The sequence below is a fragment of the Lactuca sativa genome, chromosome 8 (genome assembly GCF_002870075.4).
Source record: "Lactuca sativa cultivar Salinas chromosome 8, Lsat_Salinas_v11, whole genome shotgun sequence".
Lineage (NCBI taxonomy): Eukaryota > Viridiplantae > Streptophyta > Magnoliopsida > Asterales > Asteraceae > Lactuca > Lactuca sativa.
Genome location: NC_056630.2, coordinates 198,230,380 through 198,257,872, shown reverse-complemented (window position 1 = coordinate 198,257,872; position 27,493 = coordinate 198,230,380).

Here is a 27,493-nt window from a genome sequence, read left to right as displayed (position 1 = left end):
GGTCTATTTATAGAGACTCATGAACTGCACTAGATTACGTCTCTAAAAGTAGCCATGCAAGGCATACTGGACAATAGAGTGTATTACAAAAAGACAAAGTAAAGTAATCTAGTAAAAAGACTGCAGTAGATAGAGACTGCGGTTGTGGTTGCTGATGAAGACACTTGACTGTGGTGGCATGTTGGCTGCGGTAGCTGAAGTTCAAGAGGGTCACTTTTTATGATTCAACAATTTCCCCCTAAGTGATCTCTTTAACTTTTGATCAGCTATCAAGTTTAAGAAACTTGATCAGGATCCACCAAAACTTCCTGATGTTCTCCAACCAGTCGATTCTTCTTAAGATCTCGAACTTGACTTTTGCAGTTGTGTGCTTTGATTTTTCAACTGCGTTTCAGCAGATATCAACTTGTTTCCTGGTGAGGCGATGCATGGCAGTCATAGGAATGAAGTGTTTGACATTATCGATCTTCCTTTTGAAAATGACTCCAAGTTCAGGGTAGTTGGTTGCACCTAAGGATCTTTCTTCATAGCCTTCGGTAGGCATTTGGGCGGGGTCAAGTGGTGGCAGATTGACTTTCTTGGCAATGGTGGGGTAGATGTCTGCGTCGATTTTGGCAAAGTCACAAACTGTTTCCTTCATGAAAGTAGTAGCACTTTCAAGTGCAATCTTCATCTTCGGGTGCTTCTCAGACTTGTGTTGAAACAACTTAGCAATGAGAAAGACTTCTTCTGGATTCATACAGGGAAAATCATCCTCGGTGCGGGCATAATCATGTTCCCTTCTGGTCAAAGTGTACTCGATGAAGTCAGCCATCATGAACTTCCTGATTTTGTAGTTTTTGACTGCGGATGGTCTATCGTTAGACCATATGTTCTCAATGGGAGAGGCATGCTTAACATAAAATTAACTAAGTCTCTCAAACTCCGTTGGTAGTCTTTTGGCTTCTGGAAGGCTGCGGTCGAACTGCTCAAGTACAATGAAGTATCTGGCATTTAGAGAGATTGGGACATCCAAGTAGCCATCTGAAGGGGGTTCCGCATAGGTGAGGTGGGGAGTGTAGTCATCATCAATCAGTCTGCGGTGAGGATTGATCCAAGAATTTATCAAGGACTCATCCATGATAGTATCAAAACCACATAGTCTGCATACTTCTTCAGCAAGTTTAGCTGCCTTCCAATCTTTTTTCCTTTGGGTGGTGGCATGGGACAACCCAAGTTGTTCCGTTACATTTCCCGTTACCGTTAACGGAATATTCCATTGTATAAAAGTTCCGTTAACTAAAGGTCATCAATTTAATAAACATCCTAATTGTTTACAGTTGAAATGTCGTTAAGTCGTGAAAAAAGGAAATAAAACACAGGACACACATTTCCATTTATTTGGAAAATGTTAAGTTTTATCATTACGACCACGAAATCGGGTGCGACCAAAAGCCCCGTTTAACGGTAGTATCGGGTAAAATTCCACTGAGCCCCGACTGTGAAACCTATATAAGGGTGAGTGGAGTCCATTGGAGACTTTTTACACTCTCTCTCTATACTCTCTCTCTAGACCCGTTTTCGCCCCGAATCCGAAACCAAACGCTTCCAAATTGTAAGTCCGCTTACCCTAGCTTGTTCTAAACATTACTAGCTATAGTTATAGCCCCAAAAACCATTCAAGAAGGCATGGGATAAGGAGTTTACGGCCCAGGAACACTCTAGGGCCGTAAACCCCTAAAATGGTGCCAAACATGCCTCTAAACTTGCCCTTAAGCTTGGAAATAAATTGAGGTATTAGCCTAGGAGTGTTTAAACATTAAAACTCATGGAATTAGGGGGTAAAAGAGAGTTTACAGCCCAATCACAAGCTTAGGCCGTAAACCCCTCAAAACCTTGTTAAAATGCCTCCAAAACACTCCCAAACCACACTAGGGCTTAACATATAAATTAAGGGCTTGGTTCTTTGGCTTTAGATCACTTAAACACATCAAAACGAAGGATAAAAAGGAGTTTACGGCCCAGGTCTACACCAAGGCTGTAAACTCCCCAAAACATGCCCAAAATGTGGTTTTTGCCCCCCAAATGACCTTAGGCTATTTCTATAAAATGCTAGGAAGGATTTAAGGACTTAAACACATGAAATGGAGGGGTAAAAAGGAGTTTACGGCCCAATCAAGTGTCTAGGCCGTAAACTCCCCAAAACTCATCCAAATGTTTGATTTAATCCCCCAAAATAGCATCACACTTCATTAGAAATTGCTAGAAAGGTAATAGGGGCTTAAAACTTCACTTAACTCAAAGATTTAGAGTTTACGGCCGTAAACTCCCATAGGAGTGTCTCTAGGCCGTAAACTCCTATAAAGGGCCCTTAGAAGGCTTAAACCCACTCATGCCTTTTAGGAAAAGTGCTTGGAATAATTCTATGAAGCTAGTAGAAGCCTTAAACACCCTAGAACCCATCACCATGAGTTTACGGCCGTAAACTCATGGTGAGAGATCCCTGGGCCGTAAACTAGTTGATAAGGGTTTATTCTTGGAGGGTAAACTCCATTCCTTAGCCATACACACCCTTAAACGCTACCTGGGACACCCAAGCACTTAGCCAAAGTGTTTTCCGCTCCTGGGAGCGTGTATATGTGTTTAATTAGTATTATATATGCTAATTGTATGTGAACATATGTTATCATATGTTAAATAGGTCATTGTGTGTGTTCGAGTCCATGCGTGACACCGAACGCCCAAACGGCACCTTCGTCGGACCTACTTACGCCAGGTGAGTTCATACCCCTGAGTGAACCTTTTAAATGTTTTTACATGTTTTATAGGGGGGAATACAAGTTAAACATGCCAGTTATCATACCAATCACATGTGATTGATAACCTGCATGCACAAGATTTTACCACTGAACACTGTTTTACCGAGTAGGACACTATAAATGGCTTTCAAAAAGGGTTTTTCACTTGTTCAAATTCTTACTTTTATTGCTTATCAAAGATCCATTTTCAAACTGATTTATAAAAGATTCCTAAAGATTTCTAAAGGCTTCCACACTTATTTTATCAAAGAATACAAATGCGATTTTCCTGAGTAATAAGGTTTTCCAAGGTTTTCATGAATGCTTTTACTTGTTAGTTACTGCTGCTTCACTTTTACTTATTTTAAATTCCTACTTGATAATGCTTTCACTTCGCGATACGCTTATACCGGATTTTGTCTCTATATCGCTTATACTTGTAGCCTCTTATACTTGATAGACGTTCTTACTTCACTTATTGGCGTCTCTGCTTCGTAATACACTTATACTTGGTACACTTATACTTCACGATTCGATTATCCCACCCTGTACGCTTATACTTCACGTCCCGGATGATCCACTGTACGCTTATACTTCACGACTCGGATATTTCACTGTACACTTATACTTCACTGTATGATTCCACATTCCACTTAATACACACTCAAGCGTAGTTAGATGTATGTTTATGCTTGTATAGATGTATATAAATAATGATTGAAGGACTTAGGAAGGCTTGTCCGCCCTATTTCCTTTTCTTCGTTGAGATGTGGTCTGGTGGGATCGGATGTCCATCTGAAAGTCGTTCGATTCATTAGTATTATATATTATGTACACGAGCATAGACATACGAGTTTTCTTCAGTCAATTTAGTTAAGAGTCTCTACCTCTAGGTCAGCACTTACATTAGAAACCCACTACCCACTGTTTGGAAGTCATTACCCACTATTTGGGATGCATCTTCGGGACACGGCCTTCTCCGTCGTCTAGTTGGTAACCAGAGTCTCCTGTAGGGAGAGCGGACATTGTGTGTATAGATCTATACGGGATTGACACTCCCGCACCCTGACTGCTAGCTACAGTCCACGGCTCACCAAGCCAAGGGGTGACAAATGTCACATTATATAGATGCTTGTAGGGCATCTGGTACTCTAGTGTCGGTTAGTATGGTTACGAGTATCCCGGGTTACCTTATAATTCATGGCCTTAAGGTAACGGTATTTCACTGGCAATTTACACTGTATGCTGGTAATTCATTTTCAGAGTCACACTGTTTTGACCTTACAAGACGTATCCTTCATTTGATACTGTCTGGGGTCTATCTCCTTTGTTTTGACCTTACAAGACGTATCCTTCATTTGATACTGTCTGGGGTCTGTCTCCTCTGTTTTGACCTTACAAGACGTATCTCTCATTTGATGCTGTCTGGGGTCTGTATCCACTGTATTCACTGTATTCACGGTATTCACTGTTTTAGACCTTGCTAGATGTATCATTCATTTGATATTGCTTACGGTTTGTATTCACTGTTTTGGACCTTTCCAGTTGTACTTTTCATTTGGTACCTTCTGGGGTCTGTGTCTCTATTGGTTAGACTGAACCAGGTGTGTCGTTCGTTCGATACACTCCTGGAGTCTATGATTCCTTGCCTTAGGGAAAATAACTTTTTACCACATAACACTGACCAGTCTTGGTAGAAGGCTGCTTTTATTAAAGAAAATATAGGATTTTCTGGAAAGAACTCTAATACACTGTAAACACTTAAACAATTACTTTATAAAGTTATTTGAATGAAATGTCACTAAATACTTATGAACTCACCAGCATTTGTAAAAATGTTGATACTCGCTTTTCAAATAACTTGTATTCTCAGGTTAGCATTAGACAGATACCTCCTGGAGCTGTTGATGAAGATAGTTTAGTACCGCGCTGTATTTATTCTATTACTTGTATACTTTGAATTGTTGTAATGTAACCATGTAAAAATATTACTATTAATGCAATGTTTTGTTGTACTTCGATTACTATAATGCATGTGTTGTGATACTTGACATGACGTCATCCACCCCAGAACGTTTCCGCCGTTCCGGTTTTGGGGTGTGACATGGCAGGTGAGTCATTTGAACTCGGTGAAGACATGTACTCCACAAGGTTTTTGAAGTGAGGTGGAGTCTCTGGTTTCTCAAGAGTGTTTTCCTATTGCAGTGGAGAGTCATGAGATGGAGTGTGATGAGATGGTTGCGGTGAAGGTTGTGGTGTAGGAATTTTTTTCATACTGATAGGGGGAGTTTGATGGACTTCTTCTTCACTTCCCCCTATTGAGGAGTTCAAACCCGGAGCCTCCTCAAGCCATTGACGAAGGCCATCAACTATGGCAAAAACTTCTTGGAATTGAGCTTTAACGGCTTCAGCCAGTTGTTGATTGTTGGGGATAGTGGGATTGAAGAGTAGCCTGTGGATTTCCTTGGTGAGTTGAAGGATTTTGGGACCATGGAAATTTGCAGACAAGGATCGCTGCAGACGGTTGATTGTAGCTTGCAGGACTGAGATTGCGGAATCATAAGCAGTGTGAGTCTTAGCAATAAGCTTGTCAGTGTGGGAGGCTTGATCCACAACGGCTGCTTGAAGATCTTTCTTGATTGCGGATACCTTAGAGATGAGGCGTTCCGCAGCAGCCATGAATTCTTTGTGGTTAGCTTGAGGATTATTGTCAAGGGACCGGATCCCCATTTCAACATTGAGTGAGATACGCTCCGCAACCATTCTATCACGTGTTTCCAGGCGTTCAATCCTTTCTATCAGTGACTACGGTCCAGGGATATCTTCTGGTTGCGGTTGAGTTGGCTTGACTGCAGCAAGGATTTGATCACTCTTGGCTTGAAGACTTAGAAATTCTTTCATGGTAACAACATTCTTCTTCTTCTCTTTGTGCTTTAAAGTCGAATGATGAGAGCCATTGGATTCTTCTTCTTCATCGAACATCATGAGGTCATCATCAAAAGGAGAGGGTTTGTTTACCTCTTGCAATTCATCATCCTCAAATCCAAAGGTTGGAGCAGAGCTCACTTCGATTTCGGGTCCTTAATCTTGTGATCCTTCAACAGTGGGAGTGGGAGGAACTTTGGAAGCATGTTGGTCAGCAGTTGCTTCCTGAGTCTTGTGGAAGCTTTCGACCATTTCAGTCATCCAGTCTTGAAATTTTAGAATGGTGGCTACGGTGTTGCATTATTGATTGCATCTGCCCAATACTTAGCCACTGCTTGAATTTCTTGTTCCTTCAGCTGCTGTTGTTTGATTTGTTGATCCTTGCATGCTTGAAATTCCCTACGAAAAGCGGCATATTTCTTTGCTTCAGCCTCGTTGTAGGGTTGATAATTGCTCCATGAATCATTAGAGTTATCACCGTCAATTCCTTGAAATCGCACCGAGGTGTCCCTCGGGTTCACGGATCCTTGAACATTTGTGCTCACCGTGCCTAAACCACCTGTTACCAATGTAAGCAGAGTAGGATTTCCTGAGCTTCCTTGGTCTCCTTGACCCGTGGTCAAGTGTGGCCTCGACTTAGTTATGGCATGGGCGAAAGAAGTGCCCTGCGGTTGGGACGGTGTTTGTAGTGTTTGGTTGACATTCAAAAGGATGGAGTTCAACTCCTCAGGAGAAAAAATATGCATTCGGGAAGCCCTGGAGGCTTTAGGGCGAGAACCAGTATTATCCCCTTGGGAGTGAAATGGGGGGAGTCTCCTCGTTACTGTGAATCAGACTCACTTTCTGAGTCCGGAAGGAAGAAGATGGTAGTTTCGAATGGATGTGCACGCATCCCAAGGACTACCGGAGCCTGTAGAGAGGCTGAGGTATCGGTCCGGTCATGCATTTGGCTAAAGGGATCAGTTTTTCATTTCTTGAGGATTGAAATGGGTTGGTTATCCTCTTCTGAATCACTGATGGAGTCATGATGACTTGGTTCCACAATAGTGATTACTGGTGGTGTTTTCCTTTTCTTGGAAGGTTTGGAAGCATCCTTTTTAGGAGGTCCTGATTTCTTGGTGTTGCGGGGGCCATGAAGAGTAGAAACATTGTGCTTGCATCTTTTGGTTTTGAGAAATATTGGAGAAAGTTGTGGAGGAAGGGACTGTGGTGCCTTCTAGGTTAACAACTGCGGATGGAAGAGGTGAGGTAGGAAGGTATGGGTCAATACCTTTCGTAGCCTTAATGTGGTCTGATACATCAGCAGTCTCAAGACCGAAGGTAGAAAGAATATGGACAGGAAGTTTGCGGATTGGGCCAAAAACTGATTGATCAGATGTAGGATTGTACCAATCATGCAGGTATTTACACTATATTGTCTAATAACTCACCATATTCTAATTCATGGATCCTTGATATAGGTTGTGGTATTCACATATGTTTTGATTTGAAGGGACTAAGAAGAAGTGAGAATGTGGAGCACAGGAAGATAAACTTGATCATGGGGAATAGGAAAGCTTCACATGTCACCAAGATTGGAGTTTATTCTTTGTTGCTAAGTAGTGGGTTAAGATTAGATTTGAATAATTGTTGTTACTCATTTGAAATGGAGAGAAATATTATTTCCTTTCACGGTTTGTACAAAACAAGGATTTACTTTTTTCATTTGATAATGAATGTGGTGGTATTAATGCTTTTTATAATAATGTTCTTTATTTTAAAGCATTAACTTGTGATGATGTATATGAAACAGTGTCGGTTGTAGATAACCTAGGGAATAATGTGTTGTGTATTGATTCTTCCACTAGCTTGGATAAAGCATCATTATGGCATTGTCATCTTGGACATGTTAGTAAGAAACGCATAGGCCAACTCTAAAAGGATGGAGTCTTGGAGTCATTTGACCTAAAGTCAGATGATAGTTGTGAATCTTGTTTACTTGGAAAAATGATAAAGTCACCCTTCACTGGTACCTGTGCTAGGGGTAAAGGTTTGTTGGATCTCGTACACACAGATGTGTGTGGACCCTTCAGAACTGCCATAAGGGATGCTAACCGCTTCTATGTGACTTTTACTGATGATTATAGTATATATGGTTATGTCTACTTAATCAAGTATAAGTCAGAAACCTTTGAAAAGTTCAAAGAATTTAAATAGGAAGTGGAGAATCAGTTAGGCAGGAACATTAAGATGCTTCGATCCGATCGAGGTGGTGAGTATCTTAGTACAAAGTTCCTTGACTATCTTAAGGAATGTGAGATTGTCTCAAAATTGACACCTCACAGAACACCATAGCTTAATGGTGTGGTTGAGAGACGTAATCGAACCTTGTTGGACACGTTTCGTTCCATGATGAGTCGAGCTTCGCTACCAATCTCATTTTGGGGATATGCCTTAGAGACTGCCGCCCATAGCCTTAATCTAGTCCCTACTAAAAAGGTTTTCAAAACACCTCACGATATGTGGACTGGGAAAGTTCCCAATTTGGACCACATCAAGATTTGGGCCTGCGAGGCTTTCTTGAGGCGCGAGACTCACGATAAGCTCGAACCTCGAAGTGAGCAGTGTATTTTCATCGGCTACCCACAGAAATCCTTTGCTTACCTCTTCTATAGAAATGTGGTCTTTGTGGCAAGGGGAGGATTCTTTCGCGAGAGAGAGTTCATAATCCAAGGAAACAATGGGAGGCAAATTGAGCTTGAAGAAATTTAAGAGTCAAGTGGTGAAGGAACCTCAAACCCTAGCAATCAACCTGAGGAGGAAACTTATGTTGATCTAACTGACGAGTCTGTACCTCTGAGGCGTTCCATTAGAGTTAGGAATGCACCTGAGCATTACTATGGTTTCCATATTACTGCGGAAGGTGATACACTTATCAGTGATAGTACACTGGTAATTTTGGATGAACCTAACAGCTACACGGAAGCCATGGCAGGCCCAAAATTTTCTAAATGGAAAGAGGCTATGGACAACGAGATATAGTCCATGTATGACAATCAATCTTGGAACTTGGTTGACAATGTACACACTTATAAGGCGTGACTGGTTGCAAAGGGCATTTCTCAGACTCTAGGAGTTGACTATGTGGAGACCTTTTCACTAGTAGCGAAGATTAAGTCCATTAGGGTTAGCTAGCCATTGCTGCATTTCATGATTATGAAATATGGCAAATGGATGTCAAAACCGCTTTCCTTAATGGAAATTTGGCTGAGGATGTTTACATGAGTCAGCCAGAGGGTTTTGTCAATATAGAGTACCCTAATAGAGTGTGTAAGCTTGAGAAATCCATCTATGGATTGAAACAAGCACCTCGCAGATGGAATCTTTGTTTCGATGAGAAAGTCAAAGAGATTGGTTTTTCGAGGAGCGAAGATGAGTCATGTGTATACGTCAAGGCTAGTGGGAGTATAGTTAGCTTTTTGGTATTGTATGTGGATGACATACTACTCATAGGAAATGACATCCCAACTATGCAGGAGGTGAAGTCCTGGCTTGGGAAGTGCTTCACTATGAAGGACCTTGGAGAAGCTGCCTATATCCTAGGGATAAGGATTTTGAGAGACAGGAGTAAGAGACTAATTGGACTTAGTCAAAGTACCTACTTGGATAAGGTGTTGAACAGGTTCAGCATGCAGGATTCCAAGAAAGGGGAGTTACCGATCCAGAGTAACGCCAGAATGAGTAAGACTTAGAGCCCAAGTATGGAGGCTAAGATAGCTGAGATGAGTCAAGTACCATATGCTTCCGCTGTATGCTCGGTCATGTATGCTATGCCTTGTACTCGTCCTGATTTGGCCTTTGCTTTGAGCATGGTCAGCAAATATCAGGGGAACCCTGGCAAGGCTCACTGGACTGCAGTAAAGAACATTCTCAAGTACCTGCGGAGGACTAAGGACTGGGTCCTTACCCTCGGTGGGAGTCATGACTTGAGAGTAGTAGGGTATAGTGATGCTAGCTTCCAGACTGATTAGGATAATTTCCACTCTCATTCAGACTGGTTCTTTACCTTAAATAGAGGTGCAATTGCTTGGAAAAGTTCCAAGCAGGAGACAATAGCTGAATCAATTTGCGAATCAAAGTACATATCAGAAGCGAGGCAGCAAAGGAGACGATATGGATGAAGAACTTCATTGCAGACCTTGGAGTAGTACCAGCTATAAAGGAGCCTATGGAGATTTTCTATGATTGTGAAAGTGCAGTTGCCTTAGCCAAGGAACCAAGGGATCACGGGAGATTCAGACACATCGAAAAAAAATACCATTTCATTAGACATCAAATAGAAGAAGGAATCCTCGTGGCAAAGAGGGAATCATCGGATGAGAACCCAGCAGATACCATCACGAAGGGACTGAGTAGGGTTAAGCATCTTCACCATGTGAGGCGCATTGGGCTAAAGGATGATATTAGTTTTAGAAATTAGATAGCTTTTGAAATTTGTAAAGTGTAATTGATATTCAATGATAAATAAAAGCTGTTATTTATTTATAAGTGTTACTATCTTCTGTCAGTCGTTTACTATCATTTCAATTTTTACATGTTTTGACTTCCAGAATAATTATATTATGGTATATCATATTATTCAAACCATCCACAGTCAATCATACTTTAGAAGTAGCCAATGAGGCAATACTATCATGAATGGGTCTGCAGTTTGTCTGGGACAAAGGGGTTGCAGTGTTCATGAGTACTCCTGGAATAGTGATTCGAGTATTGGATTCAACCCACGCTCACTTGTATCACTTCATGGAATTTATCTCGAGTGATCGTGAGACGGTAATGTCATATAAGTTTTCAAACCTAGAGATATGAGTTGTTCACTATGAGTTGGATATACATTGATTGTACCAAAACGCATTGGTAACTCGATGTTATAAAACGTGCGTTTTTGTATGATTCAACAAGTAGTTAGTACAAGCATATGAGTCGAAGTTTATCTATTCCTTCTAGTCCTTGGAGGATTAGAAGCGATATCTGGTCCCCTCGATGATTTTGAGGGCCAGGAAGGGCATGCCAAAGTCATATTGAGGGCTTAGTGTTATTCAGTCTGAGGACTGAACAGGCCAGGGAGCAAGCCAGACGTAAGTTATGGGCCAAGGGTAAGCCAGACTTCTGATGTGGGCTCAGGGTTAATCCAGTATGTTAGTTGTGGACCCATTGCATGCTGTTATAATATACGTGCTATTTGTTTGTGTATTGGTATTTTGGGGGAATTCACTAAGCTTTGGGCTTATAGTTTTGGATTATGTTTCAGGTACCTCAAAGGATCGCGGGAATGCGAAGGTGTGATCGTCCAACTCCTCATGTTTTGTTTTATGATTTTGGGAAGAATCTAATATTAAACATGTTTTGAAAACTATTTTGTAAACAATGATGATTTATGGGTTGATTTAAAAGTTAAATTTTTCATGAATTTTTTGGATGTTATAGTATAAGTATATGTATACGTTCGTACATATACATATGGATATATGCATATGTATATGGACATTCATAAGTGCATATGGATATGCATTTGTTTTAGTGCATGTCTATATCTTCATGCATATACTTACAGATATATGTATTTGTTCATGTATATGTATATGGATATATGCATAGGCGTATGCACATGCATAAGTGCATGTGTATGTTCATGTATATTCATATAGATATATGCATATGAATATGGATATCCATAAGTATATATATATATATATATATATATATATATATATATATATATATATATGTGTGTGTGTGTGTGTGTGTGTGTGTAATTGTTGTATCAATTCAATTGTTATTTTATCTACATAAAAAAATGTTAACATTGAAATTTTATTTAAAGAGAAAGCAAAACCTGTTTGGAGCAAATCAAAATTTTGTCGAGCCCAACAAAACTTGCAACAACTTTTGGAGTTGCTCTCACTTTGATGTACATTTTGATAGCAAAAAATGTTAACATTGAAATTTTATTTAAAGAGAAAGCAAAACCTGTTTGGAGCAAATCAAAATTTTGTCGAGCCCAACAAAACTTGCAACTACTTTTGGAGTTGCTCTCACTTTGATGTACATTTTGATAGCAAGAACATTATCATTATCATTATCATAATCATCTAAAATGTAATATCCTAAGGATTTCATTCCATATTCAAAGTTTTCTCATGGAATGTGGTCAATTTGCACTTAATGCGAAACAGAGAGGAAAAAATGCATCAATCAAATGTATAACACTTTTTTAAAATTACTTGAAATTAATAATTTTTAACGATTTAATAATTAGTTTGTTGGTTCTTTCCATTAATTGCAAGTAATTAGTAGTGAAAACGATTTCCTAATTTAACCTCAATTACGATTAGAACATGGATTATGTCAATTCGTTGGTTAACTCCTTCAATGGAGTTCGTCATTTTATATATATATATATATATATACTAATAAATAAAACTCATTCTGCCACATGTCATGTCCTCATTGATTTGGACACATAGCATTTTAATAGATTTTTAGAATTTATTTATTTCCATATATAATTTTCTGATTTGTTCACATATCAAAACTTATTTCGGTTATAATATTGAGAGAAATAAATGTTTCCTTGAAAAAGAATTGATATAATTATAATGAAATAAATGTTATAATTAATGAGAGCTCTAAAATTGATATTGATATTAAATTTAATGTTTAAATATTGATATTAAATTTGTATTTTTAATAAAATGTGTAGTACACGGGTCTTACACCTAGTATATATATATATATATATATATATATATATATATATATATATATATATATATATATATATATATATATATATATATATATATATATATATATCAAAAAATAGGAGGTAATAAACTAATAATACATAAAATGAGTGGTTTCCCAAATATCTACAAGACATCGTTAAACATCATCATTCCAATATATATATATATATATATATATATATATATATATATATATATATATATATATATATATATATATATATATATATATATATATATATATATATATATATATATATATATATATATATATATATATATATATATATATATATATATATATATATATATATATATATATCATATTGCTACAAGTTGTGAATTAAGTATCCATGGGGACCAACCTTTTAGTACCATCTAAGACCACCACTTTCACATCCATAACTTTTCATTTCCTCCTTCTTTCACACCAATGTCGACTTACATGTTACGTTACATGTTCACAATTTATTTTATTAATTGTAATGTAGAAATATTTTATTAAAAGATACAGCAATTATTATTCTCGTGGCCTTCCTAAATTATAGTTTTTTTTTCTTCAGAATTATTATAATTTTTGTCATTTTGTCTATTTACTTTCAGTAGGATCTTATGTTCTTCCCCTATTTATTTCATGGTATTAAAGACACCTCTATAATACTAAAATATTCAAATTTATCTTTTTGTTTTTCTCTTTATCCTTTTGTCATTCACGATCGGTTTTAGTACTCTAGAGCAACTTTATATTGGCATTATTCTCTCTTATATCATTGTTTTTACTTTATTTTTCCTCTAATCCCCGACTTCATATTTCCTCTACTTTGATGTCCACTTTTAGTTTGCATATATTTCTGATTAGGAACTTTGTTTTCTTTCTCTTTGATTGTCACTTCTAATGCATAATTGATTCTGATTGTTTACCCTATTTTCTATTTTATTTGATTGTCACTTTTAGTTCGTGTCTTATTGTGATTTGTGATTTGTCTTTAGTCTTCTTTGATTATTACTTTCTGTTCGCTTCTGATTTAGATTCATGGGTGTGCCTTTCATCTTTTGACACTTTCAATTCACTATGATTATATGATCCGTGTGTTCTTCGAGTTTTTATTTTTTACTTTCAGTTCGCGGTTGATGCTGATTTTTTTTTTTTTTTGTCGTGTTGTTTTTATTAGGAATATATGATTTTTTATTTCTTGTTGCAACGAATCTGTTTTAGCTATCAGAAAAATATCATGTAATAAATACTACTACATTACAACGATGTCTCTATCACTTCAATTATTTAACTTTTAACATCTTTACAAATAAGTATCTAGCAAGTCGTGTGAGAGAGATTTCAAGCTTAGGTTCACATAACTTTGACTTCAAGGAGGAGAATTATGATACTTAGATAATTTATTTCCTTTACTAGGGATATTATTTTATAAGTTTCGCTTGGGAACAGCAACCATGTGGAACCGGGCTTCATTTTGTTAGTACTTATTTCTTGTATTTTCTTAACTTTCAGATTTTTTTGAACAACCTAGAATTTATTAAAACTAGCAAGGAAAAAAAACAAAAAATTACATGAGGAGATTTTGCATCCATGTATTTAAGAATTTGTTAGGATTCCTATTACAAAACCATTTAAACGGAAAAAAAGATAATAGAATCAAATAATTGATCCTTCTTGTAAATTGTTTTCTTCTAAAATAAGAGCATTTGGATAAGTCCACAACACCCAAATTAGAGTCGTGCAAACAATCTCCAAAATTAACCAGTGAAGATTCAACACCGAATGCTCATGTCCAAGTGAACTGCCCCAACAAATCTAAAAGTCAGATCCGCTGCTCATCTTTTGCTCCACCATGAATATCTCGGCGCCATGAGATTTGCCAACCCTACATGGTCCAACAACCCCTCACCAAGGAATGTCGATGAGCAGCCAAACCATACAACATGGGAAAATGCAACATAAACATATCATCACCACACCAAACAGCCAAACAAAATCTAGTTTCCTCCTCATTACTCACCTTCCTTTCTATGGACATAAACAAGATTTAATCCTATTTGTTAAGGTCTAAAACTAATTTAATGTTACCTGGACAAACCCCACACTTATAACCTTGATTATGCTCTCCAACAAAACCTCCATCAAAACCATAGCAGATATGAATGACTCTAACCCAAAGAAAGTTAGACCAATTTAGAAATTGCCAATGCCACTTATATAAGAGTACTTGATTAACCGCGGTTAAGCTACCCACCAAAAGACCCCATGCCCATTATCATTAAGAACCAAATCTCATCTAACCCACTGAAGCTTTTTCTCATGATCTTCCATACCCCCAACAAAAAAACTCTAATCGCTTCCAAATTCTGTATAGTTGAAATCAAGGCTGAAAAAAGAGAAATAATAAATCGTCCCAAGACTGACTTTACTAAAGAAAGTCTGCCCCCGATAGACAGCATCTTCTTCTTCCACTTGGATCACTGTTTCCGGAATCTATCCAATAATGTTTCCCAAGAAATCACTTGTATCAATTTTTCCCCAACCAATACACTTAGATACATAAAAGGAATGGAATATGTCCAATAATGTTTCCCAAGAAGTCATCCCCATTTAATAAAGCTTGGATTTGTCCATGTTCATTTGCAATCCCGAAGACAAATATAGTATCATGAGCAACCGAATCAACATCTAAACATTCTCTTTATCCCACTTATCCACGAAGATTGCATCATCCGCATAAAAACAAATGCGACAACTAGATTAGGTTACTACCCACTGAGATACATTTTAACATCAAATGGAGAATATCATCCTCCATGGTTAGAATGAATAAAACGGGGATAGGGAGTCACCATGTCTTATACCTCGGCATACATGTAATTTCTTATTACTTACATTCAAAAAAATCGAAGATCTGGCTAAAGATTCGCACCCCCTAATCCATTTCCACCAAAGAGCACCGAAACCTATGAAATTAATCATACAGTCTAAATAATCCAAAGATAAATAATCATACACCTTTTATGTAGCACCCGAGTCGATAGGTATGATGTTAATGATTCATTCTATTTTAACTCAAGTAAAAAGGTGGTGGGGGACTCGCCAGTACGTTGGGCGTACATTTGGTACGCACGGCATACTCCTTGCGTGCGCATCATCGGGTGATCCCCGATATACACTGGGAGTACTCATGATAGGGGCAAACCCTAATTTTTAGGGTTTGCACCTTATTTAAAGTCCTTAAGTCCCTCAAGCTCATTACCATTTAAGCCTCCATTTCCCTTTTAGTATAAATCTCGAAGCCTAGCCTTCTTGAGTGCATTTTTTACTTTAACTTGTGTGTTTGGGTGTTCTTTGGTGGTTTTGAAGAAGAAGGAAGTGTGGGAAGAAGCAATAGAGAAGAAGGACTTTGTAAATCTATAAATTGTGCACCATTTCTATCCTATTGAAGGTATAAAGTTTGAACCTTCATCATTCCAAGCTTAGATCTAGGTTTAGGGTAGATTTTAGCATCTTTTAGTCCCATAACTTAGTTTCGTGGAGTATAAGCTACTCCAGGTCATTTGAGTTGTCCTTTTGGACTCTTTTGTCACATCTAGCAAATTTAGGGTTGAGATTCTGATTCACGTACAAACAGTTCCTTGTGTAATCTTATTATATTAGGTTCTTGAAATTCAGAAACGACAATTTTATATGAGTGTACATGTACATACACAAAGAATCAAGTAGTAATAACCTCATGTATGCCCAAATTGATTCAATAACTAAACAAAAACAAATTGTTGGGCCTTTGCTTAAAGTTCTCCGCCCACATACCCCAGGCCGAAAACCGTTTTTCCTTTGGGCCTTATTGGACTGAAAACCCATATTTGGCCGAATTAAACCCAAAGCCATAAAGACTCCAAAAACGAACACTCTTTAAGGATATAGGGTGTTTTCTCCACACAAAAACCGAAAACCTTGAGTGGGTGCTGGGTGTTTTCGGCCACCCTAGAACCGAGAACGCACCCTTTGAGCTACATGGTTCGATTTTTGCATAAGACAAAAAAAATGATCTACCAAGCCTTTCCACCTCATTTCTTTACATTACAATACCCAACAAACAACCACACCATGCATGTTTTTACATTCCATACATCCACACCATGCATCAAATTATTCACCATGCAACCAAGCCAACTTTTCCCTCCATCTTCTTAAGATCGGCCGCAAAACCCCCCAAGGCCACACCAAAAATCTCCTTCACACATTTTCTCTCAAGTCTCTCTCATTTTGCTTCTTCCAAAAACGTGTGCATCTTAAAGGGTGGTTTTCCTTCAAGAAACTCATAAGAATTTGGTAAGTATTCTTGTAAACCTCTAGTGTTTTTGTACTTCTTTAAGCTAAAACTCCACCTTTACACACAAATATTCATGTGTTAGCTTCTAGAGTACCAACCTTTCCAAGAAAACTCCTCATGTTCGTCACCACCATCCAAGGCTCGAAATCTTCTTCACTTTCCTTCCTACAACTCACAAAATACCAAGGTGAGCTTCATACCCCCATGTTTTCGTGTTTTTCATGCTTTTCGAGGGGGGATACAAGTAAAGTTTCGTTTATCCATTGGATATTTACATGCACCAACTTGTTTATGGAAGGATTTATGCATATGATGTAGAAAACCTTATGCTTACGCACATAAAAATCGTATTTTATGAACTTGTAACGAGTTAAAAAGCATTTTTCCATTGGACAATTTCATGCACTATGATTATATGATGAACATGGAACATATTATTGTATAAAAAGGCTAATAGCATATGTTAACAACATAAAATTTTGACACATGTGTTTGTTATCTTTTGTTACATAAAAATCGTGATTTACTAGAGTCAACCCAAAATAAAAGTATTTTGTGTTACAAATTTACAATCCGGTAAAAAGTTGTTAAACAAAACTACAAAGTTTGATATTTTTCTTTTACAAATAATTTTATTAGTAAAATAGTCGTACATTTGTCATCACTATTTTTGTATGGTTTAATAACCTAAGAAAAACAATGTTATGTTTACTACTAAACATAACTATTATTAACTATTTACATAAAGATTTATAATTAGTTTTTTGCAAAAGCGATTACAAGACAAACTATTAACAGAAAAATTTGCATGTCACAGAACACATGTCATAAAACGTGTATTATGAAACTGTAAAAATGTGTGTCATAAATTGTATGCCATGAAACCTGTAAAATGCGTGTCATAAAGCACCTATCACGATTTTACACTAGTGAGGTCATTTCATTATATACTAAAAAGGGAGTCAAAGTTCACGTAAATCCGTTAATGCTCCAGTGAGACATATTCACTTCACCGTATCTACCTAACATACACTTTAAGTCCTGCATTATAACCAAAGTCCCCTGGAGGGAGAGCGAGATAGTTGTATATATATCTATACGGGATTGAGAATCCCACACCTGAGTTGTTCGCTACAGCTAGACGGGCCAGTCTAGGGTGACAAATATCTTCTCGATTCCAACGCCTGAAGAACATCGTGTCAGCCATAACAGTCACATTAGCATGGTTACAATAACTCACTTAGGGATTAACAATACTATCTTGGTTTACGGGAAGCTTACACTTCACCGGTTTTATTAAAATATAAAATTCCATACTACTTTTATGTACATTATTCGTTACATTTTCGGTCTTAGGGTTTATAAGACTATAGTTTTTCATACATCATGAAATATTGGATTTTCTGGGAACATACAAAGAAAACATGTATACATACAATTTATGTCATCGGTATAAGACATACAATTCACTATTATAGAAAATATCGGATTTTCTAGAAACATACTATACTTTTCAAAACAAAACAGATACAAACCGTTTTCATACAAAAGGCTTATGAACTCACCAACATTCATTGTTGACGATTTTCAAAATGACTTGTACTCCCAGGTAACCAGTAAGCAAGTAATTGAGTCATCGGGAACTGGATTTTTGTTGTATTTTGGAATGGTTACTTTTTAGTTAATGTTGTGTAAACTTGAACAAATACACTATGTAACAATGTAAGTTTGTATCTCTTAATGTTTGTTGTGTGGGTTGCTATGTCCATATATATTCAATTGTTATGATACTATACAATGACGTCATCTGCCCACGGACGTTTCCGTCGTCCTGGTTTGGGGGTGTGACAGATTGGTATACGAGCATTGTTTATAGTGAACTAGTATATCTAACCATACAAGATATACAACTAAAAATACAATGGGACTAAAACACTCTGACAAAAAGTATTTTTTAAGAATATAAGTATTTTATAAAAAGTATACATACATGTGTGCATAATAAGGATAGTGTCATAACAAAGAAACTCATAAAAAGTAATTAGAGGAGTTGGACATCGTTACTAAACTTAGACAGTTATGTAATCATATCTAGGGTAAATATAGCCTGATAAACTATATTTATTCGAGATATGACCAACATATGTTTAGGCGTGGTCGGACAACAAATCTAAAACTTACCAACTTAAACCAAAAGGATCTAAGAACAAAACATAAAGACATAAAATACTATAGGGGCATTTTGGTATTCTATCTATTTTCTCGTGCTTATATATTCTCGTATAGATGCTATGGTAGATTTTCACCACCCAAGAGATCCCTATCCCCCCCCCCCAACCAGGGGAACACAGGATGGATCACGGATGGGGCTATAATGGGCCTATGATCTTGAAAGATTGAGTTGCCATCAAGGGCAACACCCACCTTTCGGGATGGAGCGAGGGTTTTATGACCTTCGCCATAGAGGACTTGTAACACCCACAAAAAATCACACTAAATTTAAACTTTTTGAAACATTTATAAACTGATAGTTATTACCAATTTGTTTTAAAAACAATTCTATATCAGAGTATCCCAGAAACATACTCATAAAAGGTGAGGAGATGTACGATCACGCCTTTGCCTTCCTGCGGTCATCTGATGTACCTGAAACAATAAACTGAAACTATAAGCCCGAGGCTTAGTGAGTTCCCCCAAAATACTGATTCCACTGCACATATCACATATACAAATAACAGCATGTACTAGGTCCACAGCTCTATAGACTGGATTACCCTTGGGCCCACAGTGTGAGTCTGGATTGCCTTCCGAGCCCACAGCTCACATCTGGATTGCCATCGAGCCCACATTACGCGTCTCCCTCAGCCCGTAACTAGAATGCTCCAGGGTTTGTTGGATTACCGCACGGAGCAGTATCACCTCAACCCATCCCACATAATATGTCAACATATATCATAACTAATGCGTATACAAATAACCACATAAAAACACAGGTAGTCCTACGTACCTACCTAACTGGCACAAGACCTACCATGCAACACTACTCATACTCAACATACTACCATTTCTAGGATATCATCTCCAATGGGTCGGCATTGGTGCCTTAGACCCCTTAGTATAGTGAGATAACTCACCTGGCCCTGCTGAAGTCCCACGGATGAAACTCCAGCTGCTGGTTGGCAGATCCCTGAACCGCCAACATCAAACAATACCCAATTAATAATTAGGTTCCAAGCCCAAGGTCGAAATCACACTCCAAAGGTCCAATAGTCAAGTAATGGGCCAAAGCCCAACATATCACCCAATTTTACAAATTAGGCCCAGACCTCTAAATGGTCTTTCCTTAAGGCCCATCTAATTGTTCTAGTCCAACCTCTTGGTATTCCCATGGCCTAATATCACACAATCATAAAGACCCGGTTATGGCCCACTAATGGCCCAATTTTCCAAATTAGGCCCAAGTCCTTCACATGGGCCTTACCCTAAAATCCATTCAATTATGTTGGTCCATTTACTTGCTCTTGGATAGCCCATCACTAGGGTCCATATTAACAAAATCCGCCCCTCCTTCTCCTTTCCTTACATATTAAGTCCAAAAATTACCATTTAGCCCTGGACTCCTTAAAATCCTTTCAACTTTGATACAATATTTACTAAATAACCCCCTTCTTTCATACTTCATTACAATTCAGGTATAATACTAACCAAACAAACCCTAACTTCTTTATTCATTTTCAAAATAAAGTCTGAAATTACATTTAACCCCCGGTGATTCAATCTTTGCCATTTGGCTTCCGAAAACCAACACTCCGCTAATTATTATTTAATTTTAAACAATAATAATATAAAATAATAATAAAATTACATATCGGGGTTCCGGATTTATTACTGCATTATTCTATTTAAATGGGATGTTACAACTCTCCCCCACTTAAATTTGATGTCATCCTCGAAATCGTTTTCTTATCATTCGTTATCCGCCAGACAACTTGAGCAACACGGCCACAACTACGAGCATAACCCCAACCTTTCCAAGGCAACCGTAATCAACCCTCGCAGGGTTCTAAAATGTGAACATAAACAAATCCCTTGCAATATGATCACGTTTACTCAATCTAAAATCTGAAGTATCGAGATGGAATTCATTGCACTTAACTCCTAACTGGCTACTCAACTGCTAATAACCTGGGGTTCCCACCCGAAAACAGAATCACAAATCATACATTGCTACCTATAATTCTTTTCTTGGCAAGAGATCAGGTACTCCTTCAAGAGAAACTCGTTTTGATAACCAATTCCCAGGGATATAATGAACAACCGAATGTAAACTGGGAGATGACCCTTTTTGGATTAACAAGATACTACGTCATTTATCCCCAGGACCACATACATATAATAACCGGCTCATAAGCACAAACACTCATACCTGGCCCAATCAGCCTCGGGCTGGAATACCAAGCATGCCTACGACGGGTCCAGTTATCCTCGAGATGGAATACCCTTGTATCTTGCACATGTTTGGCCCAATGAACCCTCAGGTTGGAATACCAAACACGTCAAGTCCAATCAATCATAAGGTCTGATCATCCTCAGGATGGAATACCCTAGATCAGAATACCACTATATATGAACTCGGTTCTATATTCATAACTTGAGGTTCAAGGACCTGCCCTTGCATTTCTCACAAAATCTTCTGGTTCCTCGAGGCCGATTACGGCTATCCCGAATCTCAGCAATGTGTCCATTCGAAAGCGCTCAAACAGTAGAATGAACTACTAAGATCACTAGGCCCACAGCCTATGACTGGAATACCCCTATAAGGCCCTCAGCATAGGTCTGGATTGCCTATCATCCCACAGCATGAGTCTGGTATGCCCTACCTAGCCCTCAGCTCATGAATGGAATGTTCCTGATAAACTATCAACCTTGTCCAACAGAAAAGGCCTAACCAACGTCCTTCACAACACCAACCAACGCCACGATGCTGAAACCCCACCACGCATGATTCACTTATAGAGAAAGTTGCTATTTAAGCAAAATCCTACAAATCTTGGTCGTACATGACCTTAGAAAAGAATGATAGTGGAACTCTAGATCCAATTGCAAACTATAACCTAGACCTGATCAAACACATAAGCCGAACCAACCCTATTGCCACCTTTAATACCCACAAATACACATTGGGAATCACTACCATGCACATATTTGGGAATCCCCAACTCCATATTCACTCGCCACAAATCCCATACTTGACCAAGACTGATCCGATTCTACTAATACCGAACTAGTCTGAGAAGACTTCCATGATTATCCCAAAGGTTACCAAAATCTGAGTTGGATACGAATCAAAATTTTATTCCATCATCGAGGGGAAACATACCCCCAAAGACTTAGGAAACATAAACACACTGCATAAGGGAATTGGTGACACGCTCCTAGCTTCTCAACTGTTGCCTCTTGAATTCCTTCGGAGAATTCCCGCTCCCTGAGAGGTTCACCGATTAACGTTTGTCCGATCATTCTAGAAACCATAATCTGAACAGCAATAGACAAAACCTTCAATGGCGGACGCTCAACCTGAAAATTCCCAATTCTCCACCACTTAGAACACTAATCACCACCCACTGGTGTGAAATCGAAACATAACTTAATTGACAGTACCTGATGCTTGTATGATCCCACACTCAAATTCTGAAGACCAAAAGATAGATGCTCCACTAATACTTAGCAACAAACTATTTCCCTTGGCACTTTCATCCACTAATCAATAACGGTTACTATAACCGCTGAATCCTGACAATGCTGAATACCTATCCTATGGGGCCCTATCCGTAGGCCTCCCACATAATACCCTTCTTCCTAAAGTGCTCCAAACAAATCTCTCGCTCTCGGGCTTTTGAATCATATCATTCAGGGTCTCGCACCCTGACTTACTCACCAACTTAATCATCCACAGCTGAACTGTAGTAGCTGAAACAAACTTTTCCCTAAACTAGACTACAACTACTCTCAAGACATAGTCTCCAATCTCGAAAGCACAATAAATCATACAATCAATCCTTGCCATCTGATATAAGAGATTCAAGGCGAATTGGATTTTAGCTCCTCTGGGTCAGAACGGTAATCGCGTACGCCTCACAAGATACTCATACCACATCGACAAACCTACGCTCACCAGTGTTGAGATACTATCGCCCACCCCTGCCACTAACTGACCCCGAGTTGGAATACCACCTGATTCTGGGGTCACATGTCTGCTCGCTCCTTCGAGCTCGTAAACTGAAAAGGCACAATCCTTTCCCTAGAATACGACATTCCAATCCTATCAATTAACCATTTCTACTTCCAGCTGCATAAATCCAGCTTAACATAATCATCACTCCTTTCTGGAGTCCCCTCGACTCACATTCCGGCCTCAAGAAAAGCCCCCCGAAGCCTCAAATCTAGAAACTCATGTGCTAGCCTCTCCCGCTCAACCCGAGAAACGTAACGAGTACAAAACATCTCCTTGATCCCAAAAAACTGCAACCCTCTACTCATTAAAATATGTCCCAGTATCAAGTCCTGGTACTGCAAAGCTCGACCAACACCTCCTGCCGGCGTTACAGCTGTTGCAGCTGCTATGACAGCCGTCTCAACAAGGGCTGCATAGCGTTCATCGAAATACCCAACCATGGCGGTCTTAATAGACCCAAACATCTCCGGAAACTGTCCCCTAACAATCTCGATCACCTCCTCCCAGATGATCTCACTGACACGATCCTCTTACAATACTGTCCTATCTTGGTTGCTAGCTCCCGGTCCTGATCCGGACCCGGTCTCAAGACGTCTCGTAACCGTCATTCTGATAATACACCAGAAAGATCTTTGATAACCCATATGACGATAGGAAACCAACTCCAAACTAAACCCCAGGGGTTGTGACTTCCTTGATACGAGTATGGGTCGTGTTCTTTCAGTAGTACGTACCCATACTACCTTCCACACCTACCCATATTTTTCTCAAGTATCACAACAACACCCTAACTGTGTACATAATCTGGCAAGCGCTCAATCCTCACTCCTAGAAGAATACTGAATATCTCATAACTGGCCTCCCGGCCTCTCACGACCCACCCATGAAACTTTCACCAATCCTGTAGCACTCGTGTATGCTAACCATACATAATGCTGGACCCTATAGACTTTCGAATACCTGATCCTACCCTAAGCCCTTCATCAAACAAGAACAGGAAATAAGGCCAAACCAGACATTCTCAGGCTATAAGATCTTAATTATATACAGCCATGATGCATACACTAAGCAACTATAGTAATGATGTCAATTTCGTATAAGGAACACCCTAGGCTATCAGACATCATACAATCAGGCAATTCTATCATGCAATTACCGAATATCCCTAGCCTAGTACTAGCATGTTGTTCTAACATATCACAATATTACATAACCGTATGGTATTTTGGGGTCTACTTACTGGCTCCGGCTGATCGTACACTCTTTATCCTCCTTTTAAAAATCAAAGTTAAGTCAAGGTCCACGTTCCCGATCCCAAGCCAACAATCAAACAAGAGCATGACAAGAGAGCGAGCCCATGCCCTTAATCCAACTCTTTTTATTATAATTTCTTTTTCCAAAAATATTTTGTAAAAATTGTTGTTTGAGACTGGATTCTCACAAATGTTTATCCAATTCACTCAAACCAGGGCTCCGATACCAACTTGTAACACCCATAAAAAATAAGACCAAATTTACACTTTTTAAAACATTTAGAAACCAATAGTTATTACCAATTTGTTTTCAAAACAATTCTCTATCAGAGTATCCCAAAAACAGAGTCATAAAAGGTGAGGAGCTGTATGATCACGCCTTTGCCTTCCTATGATCATCTGATGTACCTGAAACAATAAACTGAAACTGTAAGCCCGACGCTTAGTAAGTTCCCCCAAAAAACCGATGCACTGCACATAACACATATAGAAATAACAGCATGTACTAGTTCCACAGCTCTACAGACTGGATTACCCTTGGGCCCATAGTGTGAGTCTGGATTGCCTTCTGGGCCCACAGCTCACATATGGATTGCCATCGAGCCCACAGTATGATTCTCCCTCAGCCTGTAACTAGAATGCTCTCGGGTTTGTTGGATTACCGCACGAAGCAGTATCACCTCAACCAATCCCACATAATATGTCAACATATATCATAACGAATGCACATATAAATAACCACATAACAACACAGGTAGTCCTACGTACCTACCTAACTGGCATAAGACCTACCATGCAACACTACTCATACTCAACATACTACCATTGCTAGGATATCATCTCCAATGGGTCGGCATTGGTGCCTTAGACCCCTTAGTATAGTGAGGTATCTCACCTGGCTCTGCTGAAGTCCCGTGGATGAGACTTCGGCTGCTGGTTGACAGATTCCTGAACGGCCAACATCAAACAATACCCAATTAACAATTGGGTTCAAGCCCAAGGTTCAACTCACACTCCAAAGGTCCAATAGTCAAGTAATAGGCCAAAGCCCAACATATCGCCTAATTTTCCAAATTAGGCCCATACCTCTACATGGTCTTTCCTTAAGGCCCATCCAATTATTCTAGTCCAACTCTTGGTATTCCCATGGCCCAATGTCACATAATCATAAAGGCCCAATTATGGCCCACCAATGGCCCAATTTTCCAAATTTGGCCCAAGTCCTTCACATGGGCCTTAACCGAAAACTCATTCAATTATTGGTCCATTTACTTGTTCTTGAATAGCACATCAATAGTCCAACCACCAAGGCCCAAATCAAGGCCTAAGTGAAATTAGGGTTTTCACATGAAATGACGATTAGGGTTAAGTGTTTCTTACTTAACCCATTAAGGACTTAATCCATTAAGTCCAATATTGCATTAGGTTAATTTGCCAATGATTATTATTTAATATTTTAAATTTATTAAATGATTCTTGTGTGTGTCCCGATCAATTCCCAAAAATTAGGGTTTTATGCCATTAGTGTTTTCCAAACCCTAATTAGTGTTTCCTACTCAATACTAGCCCATTAATCACATGGTTGGGCTTGTAGGTCAATTAGGGATTCGTTGGGCCCATTAGGGTTTCATCAAGCCCATTCTATCCAAGCATCCCAAACGAGTCAAAACGCAAACTAAATGCACCGCCGCCCAACACGGTAGCTGGTGGCGGCAGCCACCTACTTACGGTGGTGGTTTAGAGTTTTCTTACTACTCCGGTCAATTCCTATGTTACAACACGATATCTAAACACACACAAACACACACTAAGCTACACACTCATAAATAACAAACACACATATAGTCGTACTGTGGCGGCAGGTGGTGGTCGGAGATGCTAGCCACCACCTCACGGTGGTGGTGGTGGCCCTCTTGTGAAATCCGGATGGGACAACCACCCACATACGCAAGTAGAAGAACACACACCCACACGTCTTCTAATCATGAAAGAAACCCAACCACCCAACGTGGCGTAAGGCGGCGGTGGCAGTGGCTGAGCTAGGCGGCAACAACATCGGTTAACGGCAACAACTTTATTATCGGTAGAAGCCGGCCATGGTGGTTCTTCACGCCTTTCATTGGACAGAACCCTCCCCCACATGCCATCGTGTAACAAACCACGAACCCGACCACCATGTTATGGCGGCATGCGGCAAACGCAAGGCGTCAGTGATGTTGAGAGACCTCCAGACGGCAGCGGTCACATATTCATGTGGAGAGAAATGAGGAGAGGAGGATGTTTGTCGTCGTCAATAGCAATGGAAGAAATGGAAGTGTCAGCTTGGTGATTCCCAGCTTCAACAGCGAAGGGGCGGTGGTCCGGTGACATCGCTCCAACAGAAGGACGGGGAGAAGAAGGGATTACGACCCCGACTTTGCGAACAACAGCGGTGGCAACCATAGCTTTTCTTCTTCCAAATGAATTCATAGTCACGGTATCGGCTCAACTCGTTCATTCGTCGTCAATGACCTCAAGGCTTCAATGGTCCACTAAGGTGTCAAGAGGTTGGCGGCTACCGGTAGTGAAGAAGGAGGGTAAGGTGGCGGTGGTTGGATGTTTAAGGTGACGACCACTCTAGGGTTAGGGCTGAGAGGCAATGGAATAGTTTTATACACTCTCCATTCAGACTAGGGTCCATATTGACAAAATCCGCCCCTCCTTCTCCTTTCCTTTCATATTAAGTCCCAAAATTACCATTTAGACCCTGACTCCATAAAATCCTATCAACTTTGATCCAATTTTTACAAAATAACCCCCATCTTTCATAATTCATTACATTTCAGGTACAATACTTACCAAACACACCCTAACGGTTGGGTCAAATATATGGTTTATACTTTACTTTTCTAGAAAAATGTATTTTTATGTCTACGACCATAAACAGCTTGGTGTTTATGGCTATCTATGCTTTTGCGGTTGTGTTTACGGCCGTGAAGTCTCATATATATATATATATATATATATATATATATATATATATATATATATATATATATATATATATATATATATATATATATATATATATATATATATATATATAAGGTGAGGAGTGCCTGTTAGATGAGTGTACGGTTGACAGAAGAACTAGTGTGTGTACTATGTGTATGGAGCATCATTATATTCATTGAATACATCA